Genomic DNA, 17,500 nt, shown 5'->3' with positions numbered 1-17,500 from the left:
GAGTCACATTTTTCAAAAATAAATAAATAAATAAGTCCAATCCTTTAGTCCTGTGGGCTTAGAGCTGGTCTAATCCAGTCCTGTGGAGTCCAGTGGGTCAGTACAGTGACTGTGCTCTTCTTGGTTCCGTATTTTCTGATTCCGAGCTCAGGAAACGTTTGTTAGTTTGTTTGAAGAGTTGAACTGAGAGGGAAAGCGGCGCATGGCCACTTTCACGGCTGTTCACATTCACAGTTTTAGCAATTAATCAATGGAAAACTGAGCTGTTGCCCTGAATCCCACACTTTAAGGTCGGTAGTGGCAATTCCGTCCAGGTTCCCACACCATTTAGTGCGCTTAGTAACACAGAAGTCAACTTCCCATGAAGAGCAAAGCCTCCACACTCCCACAGCGAGTTTCTGATCGCTCTAATCATAACACGAGCTAATTTCGGCAGCTGTTGCAGGAACGCGGAAGCGTGCGGACGTTCCAGCGCGGCTAACGATGGACTCCAATTAGCCGAAGGTCAGGAGTGCCAGCGGGAGGATAATAGCTTCCGTACAAGATTATTAACGCCGCAGTTCTTGTTTTTGTAACTCGTTTCCAGCCGATTTCTTTAAATCAGGTTGTTTTTTATCTGTGGAGCGTTTGCGGAGTGAAGTTCCGTCCACTAGCGCTGTTGTTTAGCAGCTAAGGGTGGAACCGTACGATCGTTAGCACCCGAGGAACGGTTCTGTCGCTCTTCCCGAGGACTAGTGTTCGCTCTGGCTTTGGCCGCCCGACGCCCCGACGGACCAGCCGTGCGAAATGAATTGTTAGCAGTGGTGCACGCGCTCTTTCTTTCCTCCTCCTCTGCTTCTCTCTTTCTTCCCTCTCAGTGCAGAACCCTTTGTTTTCAGCAGCGCTCTTGTAGCTGTAAAAGCCCTCTGTGCTGTTTTCGCCCGAGGGCCTGTCAAAACCGACGCCGCTAACCCGCGCGCTGTGTTTGGGGCTCAGAAAACACTCACAGCCTCGATTTAATGACCTGATTTAATACGACCTGCTCGTCAACGGGATTTTTACCAGTTCTGTAAACTCTGTGGACGTTATGTGGACGACGAACCACACATCTGTCTATACAGGCCATAACACGCGGATAATCAATCAATCAGTCGATCAGTCGATCAATCGATCAATCTTTATTTAGTCTCGGAGAACGCTGAGGGCACCCCTCATTTACAGTGTTGCCGATAATGCAGAGCGAAGGACTGATGATGTGCAAGAACACATCAGAGGATCAAAGTAAATGTAATAAACGAAGACGAAAATGAAACATTAACAATAAAAATGAATAAAACGGAAATTAAAACATACATAAAATGTAAAGGTTCGTAAAATCTAATCAAAATAAAACGAGGAGGATCCGATAAATAAATACTAAATAACATGACGGGTATTAATAAAACAGTAATAACTAAAATAAGAATATGAATAATAATGAATAAAATAGCAAATAGATAATCAAACAATGAAAATCAGATAAAAATGGTGAAAAGGCAGTGTGAGTCAGTGTGAGTCAGAGTGAGGCAGTGCGAGGCAGTGTGAGTCAGAGTGAGTCAGAGCGAGGCAGTGCGAGGCAGTGCGAGTCAGAGCGAGGCAGTGTGAGTCAGAGTGAGGCAGTGCGAGGCAGTGCGAGTCAGAGTGAGGCAGTGCGAGGCAGTGTGAGGCAGTGTGAGGCAGTGCGAGGCAGTGCGAGTCAGGGCGAGGCAGTGTGAGTCAGAGTGAGGCAGTGCGAGTCAGAGTGAGGCAGTGTGAGGCAGTGTGAGGCAGTGTGAGTCAGAGCGAGGCAGTGTGAGTCAGAGTGAGGCAGTGCGAGGCAGAGTGAGTCAGAGTGAGGCAGTGCGAGGCAGTGTGAGGCAGTGCGAGGCAGTGTGATTCAGAGCGAGGCAGTGTGAGTCAGAGTGAGGCAGTGCGAGGCAGTGTGAGGCAGAGTGGAGGTGGTTAGAGAGTGAGAGTGTAACGTGACCCAGCGAGCTGAGCTGCAGTGGTTCCTGTAGTGAGGGTCCAGTTCGCTGGTGCTGGAACTAAAAGCAGATTTTCCCCAGGGCAGTAAAACCCTCGGGACCTGGCGTGTGATCCAGCCGCTCTTCAGGGACCATTTGAGCTTAACTGGTTCTCTGCCTGGTGAAATTGTTCTCCAGATTGATGGAGAATGTGTTGTATATGGTTCTGTATAGAACCTTTTCGTGTATATATATAAATATACGTTTTCACTGCTCCCTCAAATGTAGAACTATCTGGGACTCCGAACAGCAGCAGCAGTAATTTATCTAGCATCCTTCATCTATAACACGCAGATGAAATGAAAAGCCTAAAAACAATAAAAATGATGAATAGAAAGTTGGATTACTAATAAAACTATGAAGATGACTGATATCACACCAACACTGAGCTGCAGTGATGACGTACACGCAGTCACAGCAGAAACCCGAGGACTCAGCGCGTTAGCGGAGGTGAGACCGTGTGAAGGAAAGCGCCGCGACCTTCACTGTTCACCCCCAACACCCGGTCATTTGTTTCTCTGGACAGGAGGATGTGCTGAACCGAATTAGAGCTTTTCACTCACAGGTAAATTTCCCAATTAACGCCAGATTGGGTAATTAATCATGCAAAGGCAGCGGAGAAGGTCGTTGGCCCCGAGGTTGTCCGGGCCCGTCTAGAGTCAGAACCTTTTCTGCCTTTCCTCACTGCCGGCCTGATGTGTCACCGCTGTCACATGAAAGTGGAGCGCAGTCCAAGTTCAATAAACTTTATTGGTTCTTGTGCGTTTGGAAGCCATCTGTTAGTTTAATTTGGCCTGGCAGTGGGTTACTAACAGTTCAGAGGCTTAACAGGAAAAATAAATCCAGTTGAAATAGTTTTTTTATTCAGGTGCTAACGGTCGCCGACGTACGCCAGCGTCACTGATGGGTGTGTATTTTTAGCAAGACTCGCAAATACGGACTGCTGATGTCTGAGGCCTGCATAGTGTTTACCTGTATAACAGTAACACAGAAAGAATTATTACCTGTTTCTAAATATTATTGTTACCGCTTTATTAGAAACACCCACCTTGTGCTTCCACTCACTGGCCACTTTATTAGAAACACCTACCTTGTGCTTCCACTCACTGGCCACTTTATTAGAAACACCTACCTTGTGCTTCCACTCACTGGCCACTTTATTAGAAACACCCACCTTGTGTTTCCACTAACTGGCCACTTTATCAGAAACACCCACCTTGTGCTTCCACTCACTGGCCACATTATCAGAAACACCCACCTTGTGCTTCCCTTACAGGTCCACTGCGTTTGCCCATCACAGGTTGTCCCCTGAGTCAGAAAAATGTCAGAAACTGACCACTGCTGAAGGAGCAGCTAACGTAAACTCTGCATTAATCGATGAGCTACAGTTTCTAACTGTCCATCGAAAAGTGCAAAGTGGAGGGGTTTCTAATAAAGTGGCTGGGGGGGCTACACAGCAGATCAGTATGCCGCAGTATGAATGCAGTGCTGGTATTTTGTCCATATAATGCAGCCCTGCTTTTGTACATGGACAGAAAAAAATCGCCCAGTAATCTCGTCTTCAGAGAGAGGAGCTGGAGGTATTTCAGTTATTTACTGTTTGGCCAATAAGGTCCACCCTCTCCCCCGCCCCCCCCAAGCTCCCCCATCTTTCTCCCTCTCTCCCCCTGTCTTTAAAGTGTACTGTTGCTCATTTGAGTTATCGTGACTCATGGCGGCAGTAATGGAGCAGCAGCATGTCTGGAGTATTTGTCATTACCCGTAATCGTGGATGTTTCCCGAAACCGGCCGATGCTGGACTCCTGCTCGGCCATTTTCAGCTCCAGATTGCTCCCGCAGTTAATGTGAATTGTGTGGTTGAATGATTTCTCACCACAGTTGGGAAAGGCTGTGATGCGGTCCTGCTGCTAGCTGTTACAAGTTTAACCCTTAAACGCAGTGACGCGCTTCATCTATTTAATGTCCAGCCATTACATGCAAGCTGATTCTGAGAAGAACAGGTATAAGATAATCCTCTTGGAAGGAAGTCGAGGGGAAAGAACTGACATTCTCCAAAACCAAGAAAACGTGGCTCCTAACAACCACCTGGAAGAGCTGGTCGACCCCAAAACTGCCCCCGTCAGATAAACAACACTGAAAGCTTTGATCTCTGAGAGAGAGGAGAAGATCAAGCTGCTTCAGATCTGAAAACATCCACAGGGGTTTCTGTCCATCCTTCCACTGTGAGGAGACCACTCAGCGCTGTGGGTCTGAAAGGACGTGTAGCTGATCAAGAAGAACCTCACTGAGAAAAGGAGACGGACACATCAAACAAAGAAGCTGGACTATGGACTGACCGCCCCAGAGTCCAGACCTCAACACCACTGAATGGGTTTGACATTGTTTAAACATGTCCAGATATTTTTAATGTGTTTTTTCCATAAATTAAGAGAATAAGGATGTCTATTCTCTGCCTGATGAGGCCTTTGTGGGCATTTCACGGACAGTAACGTACCCATGGCAACCCCATAACAGCACGAAACCTCACAAAGGCATTTTTAAGCTTTTATTTTCTGGCAGGAATCAGACTTCAGTGGCAGATGTTGGGTTGCGGTGGTCTGTCGACCCGCGATTGAAGCCTCTGCGTTTCCATTACACCGCTGATGCTTTGTTAGACGATCTCCGCATGTTCACGATGTTCTTCTTGAGCCGTTTGACGTGAAATTTAACACTAGCCCTCCTGAGATTTCAAGATCCTCAGGACATCACCCCTCCTTCTTGCCAGCAATTAGCAGGACCATACATCACCCTTTATTATGTTAATTCACAGAGGAGGACTGAGACAGCAGCTCTGTGTGTGAACCTTGTTTGCTGGCTAGTTCACTTCGACCTTGCCAACAGTATGAACGACTGACTGAACAAACTAACGAAACGAAATTAAACTCGTACAAGGAAATGTTGAAATTATGTTAAACTGAAACAAGGAAATACTAGGAGTGTGTTTTATTTACACAATGAACAACGGAAATGCACAAGTAATTTCACCAAGTAGACGCCAAGAAATGGGTTGCAGTTTGTCTTTTGACGTAAATGGGTAAAAATAGCTGTCAATCAAAACAGGATTCAGCCTTTCGTCTGATCCTTCAATCATTTTGCAGAAGCTCCGCGTCCAGACCCGCCCACAGCTCCGTTCACCACAGAGACGCTCTGCGTTCGGGGGCGGGACAAAATCGTGGCATTTATCCAATGACCGGCGAGTTTCGAAGCAATGAAAAAGACGTCCCGTTTGAATGAGCGGACCTGTTGAAGTGAAAAGACACTCAGCTTTTAACGCATTTGTAGTGAATGAAATGTTAACACAACTGAACATGTTTGACATTTTAGGGCAAGCTGAGCTTCCCTGGCAGTCTCAGAGAAATCGCCACTCCGTCCGTCGCTACTACGCGCCCTTGAATTAGAACTTTTGAAACACGATTCTACAGATTCTCCGTCGCGCTGTCGGATCGGTAACATATACACTCGGGTTGTAACTTGAAGTTCACCTTCAAGTTGTGTCATGTTAGGTGCTTTGGGAGCTGTAGGAGCTCGAGGTGGGCATGGGGGGTTTCCACTTCCACCGCACTCCATATCATTACCAAGACAATGGGCGTTAATCGCTTCACAGCAGGGGAGTGGGCTACATGGTCGCTGGTTTCCCTTACGAAAATTTTCGTAGCTCGCTGAAGATTAGTGTTAATGAAGTATTATCGCCCCCTACTGGGTTGACATGCTCACATGAGCATTTTCAGGTCGATTTTGTGTTCCTGTGTGGACGGAGAGGTTTTCAGAGTACCGTGTTTTGAAAATAGAGGGGAAAATCCAGCAACATGTGGACAAGGCCTTAGAGCAAAATAACCAGTTATCCTTGCTAGTCCTGCTCACCCTGTAGAAAGACCAAGGCCCAATCCCATTGTTGAGATGGAGGGGGTGAAGTGTTCGGACTACATGACCCTCCAAACGGAGGTTTTTCAGAGATTCCAAACAGAGAGTTATGAGAGAGAAAAAAAACCGGCAAGACGGAGAACAAGAGACCAAAGAAACCCACAAATGTGAGAATTTACTGTTCCAAATTTTGATAATCACTGTTTTATCTTAGTTTAGTGTCGTTTCAGTGTATTATGGTCCTTTTCTTCATACCAAGCATTAAGCATCACTAGTAGTGCTAATGTCTCGGTAGCTAGCTCGCTGAATTTCCCCGTTCCACCTTAAATAGTCCAGCAGTTACATTCTGGTGCTACAGGCATCAGAACTACTGCTCCATTTAAGGTGGAACGGGGAAATCTCTGACTTCAGCTTCACATCACTGAAGAATTAGGGGGGGGTGATAATAAATAACTGCCCCCCTCTTTGAAGGCGTCTGATCCCTAAATGTAACTAAAGCCCAGCAGTGAGGAGCTGAACTTTCCTCTCCTCTGCTGTCCCTGCAGACGGGCAGGGTCGCCTACAGAGCGGCGCTAGTAGCTGTTAATGAAGTGATGCTCTTTTATTAGAGGGGCTCATTTCAGAGGAAGATCTCAACCACTGCCCCTTATAACTCAATTTGAAGGGGTAAGGGGACACTCAAAAACAAGGGGTAGGGGTACAAATAAGAAAAGGGATTGGGCGTCATTGGGTGAAAGGCAGGATACATCCTGGACAGGTCGCCTGTCCATCACAGGGCAGACAGACCACTCCCGCTAAATGGAGAGTGTAGTAAAGTGCACCATTGCTCAGTAATGTGTGGAGCCATTGGGGTTTGAGATTCCCCCAAATGGAAGAGATAAGATGTTGCACAGCTTTTCGGCTTTGGTCTAATTTTGGTCTGGAGATTTATCTGAAGGCTGAAGATCCGTTCCAGTTATAAACTGAAAAGAAAAATCAAAAACACGAGGACCTTTCGTTGAAGCAGCCTTGAGGTAGAGACAGAGGCCCGTTCCCTGGCTAGTGAGACGTTATTTATACTGTAAACAAATGCGGCGTAAGACGTGATTTTATCTGTTTAACTGCCCCTTTCATTGTGTCTCACTTTGGTTCCTCCAGTTGTTCTCCAATGAGAACAGTCCAGAGAGTCAGTCCAGTGCTAGGAGTTCCAGGGTGTGACCCGTTCACATGTGGGTTTTGCTTTACTGATGTTTTGCAGCTGTTGGTTAGAGGAATCTGCGAAAGGAAAGAAGAAAAAATGATCACTCCCGCGATCCAAACCCCTGTTCCTCCTGCCAAGAACAAGCAAACCCACGCTACTGTAGCGCTGGGAGTTGCCGTGACATGATGAACGTTAATGTTGCTTCATGCCACACTCTCTTACTGTCCTCCCTGCGAGCTCACTTCATCTTCCCGACGGGTTCCGTGCTCCTCCTGGATCTCCTGAATCTGCAAAACTCTCAGAACTCTGGGTTTATGACTCTGTGGTGGCATAATTTAGCTTACAGCCTCCACAAATACAATGCCATGATAGAAATGCAGTGGCAGTGTCTAATACTGCATCTCAGGGGTGGTGCGGCGCTTTTTTCTCAGACTGGATCTGAAACGTATGCAGCACTGGCCTGATTTGGCGTTTGCATGTTGGCGTCAGTGTGATTTGATCTTACCTTGTTAGTATTGTTTTAATGCGACATCAGACACAGCAGAGCTGCTGGAGTGTTTAAACACTGTGTCCACTCACCGTCCACTCTATTAGACCCTCCTACCTTGTCGGTCCACCTAGTAGACTTAAAGTCAGAGAGGACAGCTCATCTGCTGCTGCACAGTTTGTACTGGTCATCCTATAGTCCGTGCCACATTAAATTTACAACCATCTTAAATTCACTGACACTTTAAACCAGTGTTTGCCATGTTTTTGGTTCTCAGTCCAGCAGCGACACTGAGGTGTTTAAACACTCCAGCAGCGTTGCTGTGTCTGATCCGCTCATACCAGCGCAACACACACTAACACACCAGTGTTACTGCAGTGCTGAGAATGATCCACCACCCAGATATTACCTGCTCTGTGAGGGTCCATGGGGGTCCTGACCACTGAAGAACAGGGTAACAGAGTATCAGAGAAACAGATCTAGTAACTGTAGAACTACAGAGTGCAGCTATACAGTAAGTGGAGCTGATAAAGTGGACATTGAGCGTAGAAACGAGGGGGTGGTCATAATGCTGTGCCTGATCGGTGTATAATGTGGTACACATGAGGGTTAAACATATAATATTCAGACTAGTATTGCCTGCGGACACCTATGATCTCTGACCTCCTTTAGCTCTGCTGCTATGTTGGCGTATCTGATTTGGTGACCTGTTATTATGGCTGCCGGTGATGTCCCTGGCTCTTAAGGAACCGGCGTGGCTTATCTCTCTGTCACGCTCTACATCTCCCAGTCCATCTCAGCGGCCGGCGAATGGGTGAGCTCGCCTCGTAGACGGTGGAAATGCGCCTTAATGTGGGTCAGCGCCGTGCATTAGGGAGGAAGAAAGGCAGAGCGCCTCCCTTGCCTTTGCCAGTGGCCTGTGAAATTCAGAAAACAGGGGTAGCATGCTTTTTAGAGGCCTTAGCATCCTAGCCTGCGCCCGTCGCAGACATAATACAACAAAAGCCTTCCTGCGGACTCGTGTTCTCCGCTTCAGTGGGCTTCTCTTGTACTGCATTATCGCTACAAACACGTCTACCAAACTGCTAATGGAATGGCTTGTGGACAAAATGGGGCTTAACAATGAAAACGGCAAATAACGATGCCAAAAAAAAAATAGACGAATGAGTGAAAATGTGTCAAATTTAGCAAGTACAGCTAAAAATGTCTTATTTAAATGGATCCTATGTTTTATAGAAGATCATATAGCTTGTTTCTAACTATTTGTTCTAGATTTAAGTCATTTTAACTGCCAGTCTCTGGAGTGCCCCAACATCCCTGCTGAAGAGAGACCACCGGAATCAAAGGATTAGGATTAAAGCCTAATGGTTTTGTTTTCTATTAGTGATTGGTTTCCGGGAGAGCGCTAATGTCATGGAGAACACCTTTCGATCCCCTTTAGGAAACCATTAAATGCATTGAGAAGTGGTTGGTTAGTGTAGTGGTTAACACCTCTGCCTTCTATACTGTAGACTGGGGTTCAGTGCCCCACCTGGGTAAACACCCTACACTATACCAATAAGAGTCCTTGGGCAAGACTCCTAACACCGCCTTGGCCTGCCTATGTAAAAAAGAGCGATAAGAGCGTCAGCCAAATGCCGTAAATGTAAATGAAATGAAATGAGAAGCAGCCACTGGTCACCTGTTAAACCATTAGCATCCTTTACGTTGTGATATCAAGCCATTCAAAAAGTCCAAACACCTAACAAAACCAGCAGAAACTCTTGAGGGTCTCTGTGGGGTTTTTCAACAGATTTGGCCAGATTTATGTCTGGAAGACACTTGTTGAATCGTTTTTTGAATGGGGCAGCCGTGGGCTGGAGGTTAGGGAACCGGCCTGGTGACCGGAAGGTCGCTCGTTCGATCCTCAGAGCCGACAGGACTGAGGTGACTTGGAGCAAGTGGACGCTGTGGACTAGGGTTCAATCCCCCACCTGGGTAAGCTCCCTACACTGTACCAATAAGAGTCCTTGAGCAAGACACCTAACCCCCAACAGCTCCCCGGGCGCTGGATAGGGCTGCCCACCACTCTGGGCAAGTGTGCTAGTTCCCTGTTGTGGAACTAATAAGGGTCCTCTAACTAGCTTAACTTTTCCACTCACAGTCCAGTTTTCCCTTCCTTCCTTTCTTTAAGGAAAGCTCAGCGTCAGCAACAACATTTTCTATAAAACCATTTTATATCAGGCCTAGTCATATTTTTTTTGTTTTGTACTATTTGTCTTGTTTTATTTTCCAAAATAAAAGTCTGTGTGCGTTTAAAACCTGCTTGAGGGGATTAAAAGACAGCTGGAGCTTGTACGCAGGGCGGTAATCTGGTGGGTGGACCAGCAGTGACGAGCAGTCAGTGGGTTGCCCACCTTGTCAAGCCAGCGGACAGATGCATCCCTGCTGTCGGAAGAAAACCTTGTATCGTCATTTCAGACATTTTTCAGTTTTTGGCATAATTTGAGAACGTCTGTTGTTCTTTACATTGTGTGCAAATTTCATGATGAATGGACCAAAAGAAACGAACCAGAATGGCGTGGAAAGACGTTTGGTTCCATTGACTTGCATTAAAAGTGATGTCTGTTTTTTCCCTTCTCCTGTAAAGTGACCGTTTGGGAGGTTGGCGGTTTTCCTCTGACAGTGGGGATGTGCTCGCTGTCTGCGGTGACCATGTATGCTAAAGCGCTAAAAACCTTGATTAGCTGTGTCGATGGTCAAGCTGTGGTCAGCAGCGACGGCGGAGAAATGCTAAAATGCTAAAAAAAACAAGCACTGAGCAGTGTGTTTGACTAAAATCGTCCTTCAACCTGATAAAACAGCGTCTTCTCCTGGAAACGGGGGCAGCCCTGCCTGCTGAGGATTGTGGGATGGACAGGCGGAGGATGTGTGGTTGACAGCCATCTTGTGATGTCTCGTCAGCCATCTTGTGATGTCTTTTGTCAGCCATCTTGTGATGTGCTGCGGAGGGGAGCGTGACAGCGGCTGTGCGGCGCTGCTTGTTTGTTTTGATCCGTGCTGACACGCCGCTCTCATTCAACCGCATGATTCATCTGGAGATAACGATGGAGAAGAAACGCTTCTGCGTCCCAGCTCCATTTGGTTTTGGTTCCCTTGTAAATAAGAGTATTTTCGCCCGAGAAATGTGGATGAAACAGGTTTTGGTGCTAGCAGGACTGATTCCGGTTGATCATTGGATGTAACTGAGGGGATTCTGATTGGCTTCCCTTGTTAAAACAAACCATTTTCACCCGGGACATGAAGAAATAATAACTCTTCATGCTTAAATTTGGAGTAATTTTACTCCATAACGTGTTTTTAGGCTAGCAGAGCCAGATTCAGGTTGGCTTCCCTTGTAAAAATGATTGGGTTTCAAACCCAAAACCCAAGAATGAAGCTATAACAGGTTGATTGTGGTGGATCCGTTGTAAAAATTGAGCATTTTCACCCAGGAAGTGTAGATATGACATGTTTCATGCTGTAAAAGTGTAATTCTGGCTTGGTTCCTTGTAAAAATGACTAATTTTTACCAAGAAAATATAGACATAGCAGGTTTTTATGCCAGCAGAACTAGATTGCTGTTGATAGATGGATCAAACTGATGGAATTCCATGTGAATTCGGTCATTTCCACCGCAAATCATAGACATAACATCGTTTTGATGCTTTGGGTTTGATTCTGGTTGGTTTCCCTGGTGTAAACAGAGCATTTTCGCCGCAGGAAATGTGGATACGACAGGTTTCATGCTGGGAGAGCTTTATTCTGGTTGATTTCGCTTGTAAAAGGGAACGTTTTCATACAAGACATGAAGACATAGTAAGCTCTCAGGCAAAAAGAGCTGCTTTAGGCTGGGTCCCTTGTAGAAATGGGCCGTTTTGCCAATAAAATGCGGATATAACAGTTTTTCTATTTTAGCAGGACTTGATTGGGTTGGTTTTCTTAGTTAGAGTAGGGCATTTTCTCACAAAAAATCTTATAAATATATATAGAACTGGTACAAACTTTTAGAAATGAGGCCATTGCACCAATAAAATGTAGATGTAACAGGTCTTGTGTGATTCTAGTTGGCTTTCCTTGTAAAAGTGGGCCAGTTCCACAAAAAAAAAGTAGATATAACAGAGAAAGCCCAAGAAAAGACCACACTGGTGGCAAATTCCAGCGTCACTGCCGCCTAAACGCAGCACAAGACAGCGGGCGAGTGTTCAGATATGCAGAATTCCTTTCCTCGTGTTGAGCATCGCTGGGTGTTTCGCTCCGGTTCGGATGCTTTTTGGCAGCCAGGTTTCTCTTTTAGTGTCGCTTTTCTAAAACACCTCCAGAAATGGCCACTTGCGCATTGCTGCCAACAGCCCAGTTGGTTTAAGCCAATTTAGTAAGTGTGCGTAAGCCAATCAGGGGAGGCGGTGGGCGGCTGTGGGTGGATCAAAGTGGAAACTGTGGGCTTTGCAGATTCGCTACAGCTTGCTTGTCTATGGTCTTCTCAGCCAGTGTGGAAACTTTTTAAGGGAGGCGACCGCAGAGATTCAGGCAGCCTTGGCTCGCTCTGCAAAACAATTAAACCTTGGCCAGTCAGAACGTCTTACATGCACTCAGCATATCGAAGTTCTCGTACTGGGACTGTTGTATAAGCATTAGGAGAGAATTTACCTTATTCTAGACATTTCACTTGTTTGTTTTTTGTCGAATCCATTTCAAAACGTTCGTTTTTGAACTCTTCTTGAAATACTGCACCCAACACAAATGAAATGACCTGCCAAGGGATTCAGACTCTTTCACTAGAAAAACGACTTCAAACCAGCCAGATTGTCTTGAAACATGCTGAATAATCTTATAAAGAGAAGTATTAGATTATATCCTGGATGGAGATGTTGTGAGGCTGGGTTCCTTGGAAAACTGGCTCACTTTTACCAAGAACACGTAGACATAGCAGGTTTTAATGCTAACAGAACTAGGTTCTTGTTGATGAATGGATCAAACTGATGGGATCTAACGGGAAATCGGCCAGTTCCACCACAAAACGTAGATGTTTTATGCTAACAGTGCTTGATTCTGATTGGTTTCCTTGGTAGTAGCAGGGCATTTTCACCTAAGAAATGTAGATATGAGACGTTTCATGGTTGGTTTCCATTTAAAACGTGTTTACTTGTTTTCCAAAGCGAGCGCTGCTGAGCGCGGGTGACTCCGAGAGTGATCTGGAGGTGTTGGTCGTTTGGGTGTGCCGGCCTGGGTCTCATTTAAGAGGAGTTAGTCAATGTCTGTGGCTTTGGCTGATAGTGAGCTGCTGCATTTTGGAGCGTATTGCGGTTTTTCAGACATTTACTCTTTCATCACTGCTTTGTTTTAGGGGCGTAAGGGCGGCCCGGCTGGGTTCTGATTGGGTTCGATTATTTAAAGCAGCACATTTCACTCACAGATCTGTCTTGTGCTGTTGCGCTTCTCTACAGAGAGCACAGAACACGCTTCTGCACATTTGAATACACGTTCACTCTCCGTTTGCTGAATTTAACATGTACCAGGCAGGAAAATGAATGAATACACACAAATGCCATAAATGGTCCACGTGAAACAGACCGATGGAAAAGTTAAATGAAGGAGAACATGAGAAAAATATGGAAGTGTAATGTAAATAAACCTCCATGTAAAATGTAAATAAACCTCCACCCTCCATATACTGTATGTATAATATTATATACATTTATATATTTATACACTCAGAGCTTTGTAACACTATAGGTGCCTCTAGATGTCTGTAGATGTCTGGAGCTGTCTTTAGATGTCTGTTTGTGTCTAGGTGCCTCTAGGTGTCTGTAGATGTCTGGAGCTGTCTTTAGAGGTCTGTTTGTGTCTAGGTGCCTCTAGATGTCTGTAGATGTCTGGAGCTGTCTTTAGATGTCTGTTTGTGTCTAGGTGCCTCTAGATGTCTGTAGATGTCTGGAGCTGTCTTTAGATGTCTGTTTGTGTCTAGGTGCCTCTAGATGTCTGGAGCTGTCTTTAGATGTCTGTTTGTGTCTAGGTGTCTCTAGATGTCTATAGTTGTCTGGAGCTGTCTTTAGATGTCTGTTTGTGTCTAGGTGTCTCTAGATGTCTGTAGATGTCTGGGGCTGTCTTTAGATGTCTGTTTGTGTCTAGGTGTCTCTAGATGTCTGTAGATGTCTGGAGCTGTCTTTAGATGTCTGTTTGTGTCTAGGTGTCTCTAGATGTCTGTTTGTGTCTAGGTGCCTCTAGATGTCTGTAGATGTCTGGAGCTGTCTTTAGATGTCTGTTTGTGTCTAGGTGCCTCTAGATGTCTGTAGATGTCTGGAGCTGTCTTTAGATGTCTGTTTGTGTCTAGGTGTCTCTAGATGTCTGTTTGTGTCTAGGTGCCTCTAGATGTCTGTAGATGTCTGGAGCTGTCTTTAGATGTCTGTTTGTGTCTAGGTGTCTCTAGATGTCTGTAGATGTCTGGAGCTGTCTTTAGATGTCTGTTTGTGTCTAGGTGTCTTTAGATGTCTGTTTGTGTCTAGGTGTCTCTAGATGTCTGTAGATGTCTGGAGCTGTCTTTAGATGTCTGTTTGTGTCTAGGTGTCTCTAGATGTCTGTAGGCATCTCTAGGTGTCTGAGGGATCTGTGGGTGTCTGTAGATCTGAAATGTGTGTAGGTGTTCAGTGTGAGAGGAACATGCAGGTTTACACTGAAATAATAAAGCACTGAATGAAGTTTTTGGCTGAGAAATTTTGCTTTTGGCAGCGAATCAGGACGATGGAAATGTTGTTCTGAGTAATTTCACACAGACATTCCATTTATCTTCTCTCTCTCACCCATTCTTTTTCTTTTTCCTCTCCCTCTCACTCTGTCTCTCTCTCAGTAATTAGTCTCAGTCTCCTGATTAGACAGCTGAGCCAATCAGCAGCAGTGTTAGTGTAAATCAGAGTAAATTGGAGCAGTAAAGCTGCGAGTGTGTTGGTCTGATCTGAGATCAGCTGTTGAGCGCTGAGCTCCTGAGCTCCTCACAGGGCCCTGATCTGAGTCCAGGTTTTACATCCCGCCCTTTTCACTGCCGCACTGAAAGGAAATCAGCTTTTTCCGAATGCGCTGTGACATCCGCTCAGGCTGGGAATTAGCGAGGGATCGCGGGCCGCTCCGCTCCAGCTTTAGCTCTGCGGTGCAGAAGCACATTGAGCCGATTGGAGCTGCTTTTCTCTGCATCTGTTTGTGGAATTTGCACACATGATGATGATGATGATGATGATGATGAAGTTCCTCCATCCTTTCAAACCCAGTATCAGAGCAGAGTCTGAAGCTGTGCAGTGAGCAGAGTCTCCATTGAGCATCAACGACACTCAGTGATTAAATCAGCAGAGCTGCGTTTGAACTGAGATCCAGCAGAACCTCATCAGTCAGTCGTCTGATGGAGAACCGCCGCCAAGTAACGAGCACAGATTAAAGGGTCAACAATACACCTGCTTAATTACTGAAGCTGGACCACAGGTCTCTCTCTGTCTCTCTCTCTGTCTGTCTCTCTCTCTGTCTCCCTCTCTCTCTCTCTCTCTCTCTCTCTGCCTCTCTCTCTCTCTCTCTCTCTCTCTCTCTCTCTCCCTCTCTCTCTCTCTCTCTCTCTCTCTCTCTCTCTCAGAATATGAAGGGTTAAAGGGTGAGTGATGGTCCAGGTGATATCAGCCTTTTCGGGTTTCCTCACGCGGAGGTCTAGATTGAACAGTTAATCACCGCGGCTGTGCGGAGAACCGATCCATACGACACCGAAACCTGTCAAATCTACATTACAGACACATGAAGAGTGGAGAACGAGCTCTGTCCAGAGCATTAGTGGATCCAGAACTCCAGGAACAGCTCTGGAGCTGCAGCAGAACTAGGTCTAGAAATGGAACTGATGGGCGTGGAACGGCAGAAATTGATCTAGATCTTTATCCAGACCTGAAGTAATACCTCTAGAATTGTCTAATGCCGCTACAGTTGTGGTAACGGCTCTAGAACTGCAGTTATGTGGGTATCTGTGTTCCAGTGGTTATGGCTGTAGAATACAGCCACTCTTGATGACTCTAGAAGCTCTAGAACTCCAGAAACATGTGATAGTTCTTGAATTGGAATGTAACGGGACTGAAGTTTTGTTGATTGCATTGTGTCGTCACTGCCCTGTTAGCTTGCAGCTAGTGTGATAGTGTGAGGCTGGAGCTCTAGATTGGGACAACATCTTTCAGATATCGTGGTTTTATCATGTTGAATATTAACGTCCGGCTTATTTTGACTGTACTGAACTGAGACTCACTGAATGATGAGCTCTGTGAATCTTTACGCCTTGACAGGTCATGTAAATAATGCTGATTAAGGTTAACGAGGCCGCCTGTGATGATCTGTTCCTGTGTGTTAAATCAGTCCAGCTGAGCTGAAAGATCTGAGGGGAGTGAGTGTTTCTACAGGACCTGAGTGAAAGCAGAGCTGATGTTGGAGAGTGTTAATGTGGGTCAGTCATTCCGTGAGACTGTGTGTGTGTGTGTGAGAGAGAGAGAGAGAGAGAGAGAGAGAGAGAGAGAGCAGTGATTAGTGGTGTAGATGGTGGTGTTGGGTTTCCTATGTTGGGCCTCATGTTAACCATAATCACACTGTTGGGTTTGTAACTCCACACCACAGAGCGGCCTCATTCACCTATAAACTCTCTCTCTCCCTCTCTCTCTCTCTGTCTCTCAACCTCTCTCCCTGTCTCTCCCTCTCTCTCTCTCTCTCTCTCTCTCTCTCTCTCTCTCTCTCTCTCTCTCTCTCTCTCTCTCTCTCTCTCAACCTCTCTCTCTCTCTGTCTCTCTCTCTCTCTCCGTCTCTTAACGTCTCTCTCTCTCTGTCTCTCTCTCTCTCTGTCTCTCTCTCTCTCTCTCTCTCAACCTCCCTCTGCTCTCTCAACCTCTCTCTCTCTCTGTCTCTCTCTCTCTCTCCGTCTCTTAACCTCTCTCTCTCTCTCTCTCTCTCTCTCTCTCTCTCTCTCTCTCTCTCTCTCTCAACCTCTCTCTCTCTGCCTCTCTCTCTCTCTCTGTCTCTCTCTGTCTCTCTCTCTCTCTCTCCGTCTCTTAACCTCGCTCTCTCTCTCTCAACCTCTCTCTCTGTCTCTCTCTCAACCTCTCTCTCTGTCTCTCTCTCTCGCTCTCTCTCTCTGTCTCTCTCTTTCTCTCTCTCTCTCTCTCTCTCTCTCTCTTAACCTCCCTCTTCTCTCTCTCTCAACCTCTCTCTCTCTCTCTGTCTCTCTTTCTGTGTGTGTGGACAAAGTCAGATCACAGTAGAACGTCTTCCTCCGTTCACAGACTCGGACCGAACGTTCACAGTCAGCACCTTCCGCTCTGCTCCTCCTCTCGTTTCGCTGAGCTGCGAGTCAGACGTAGCTGAACGTGGTGTAAGAGGAGGTGCTTGAGGGTGGAGAGATGGTGGGGGGTGCTGTCATCAGAGGGTTGATCTTTGTTCCTTTGCAGTTTCTCTGTTGGGGTTAATAACTTCACACCTTAACGACTATGTGTCTAACGAACGGCTGACAAAAGACTCGGCCACCAAATGCCTCCTGGGTGACCATTCACCACCCAATCTAAACTGACCCTAAAGGTCAAAGCAGTGGTATGTTGCCCATGTGGAGACGTTTAAGCCTCAGACGTCACAGGAAATATCAAACTAAAGCTGCAACTTTATAAGAACGAGTTCTGGCTCGCAGCTTGTTGAAACAAACAATAATAATAATAATAACAAAATCCATAATCAACAATAAGTAAAACAACACAGAAAGGCTCTCCACAGCTCCAACAGTTAGAGAGGGGGTTTATAATGACCCCATGAAGGGGGAGCATTTTCCCGCAGCTGAAAACCACCAGTCCAGGCAGCCTCATGGCTGCAGTGTAGTGTCCTTCAAGAGTCCACCCCAGG

General features: G+C 46.1%; 1 protein-coding gene across 20 annotated transcripts in view; it reads left to right on the top strand.

Annotated features, from left to right (window-relative positions):
* ptprk (protein tyrosine phosphatase receptor type K) overlaps positions 1–17,500 on the top strand; it is a 216,360-nt gene that overhangs the window by 65,128 nt on the left and 133,732 nt on the right. The window lies entirely within an intron of this gene.

This window comes from Pygocentrus nattereri, chromosome 4, assembly GCF_015220715.1.
Source record: "Pygocentrus nattereri isolate fPygNat1 chromosome 4, fPygNat1.pri, whole genome shotgun sequence".
In the NCBI taxonomy this organism is placed as follows: domain Eukaryota; kingdom Metazoa; phylum Chordata; class Actinopteri; order Characiformes; family Serrasalmidae; genus Pygocentrus; species Pygocentrus nattereri.
The sequence above is the reverse complement of the archived record's forward strand: the minus strand, read 5'-3'. Positions and strand labels throughout refer to the sequence as shown.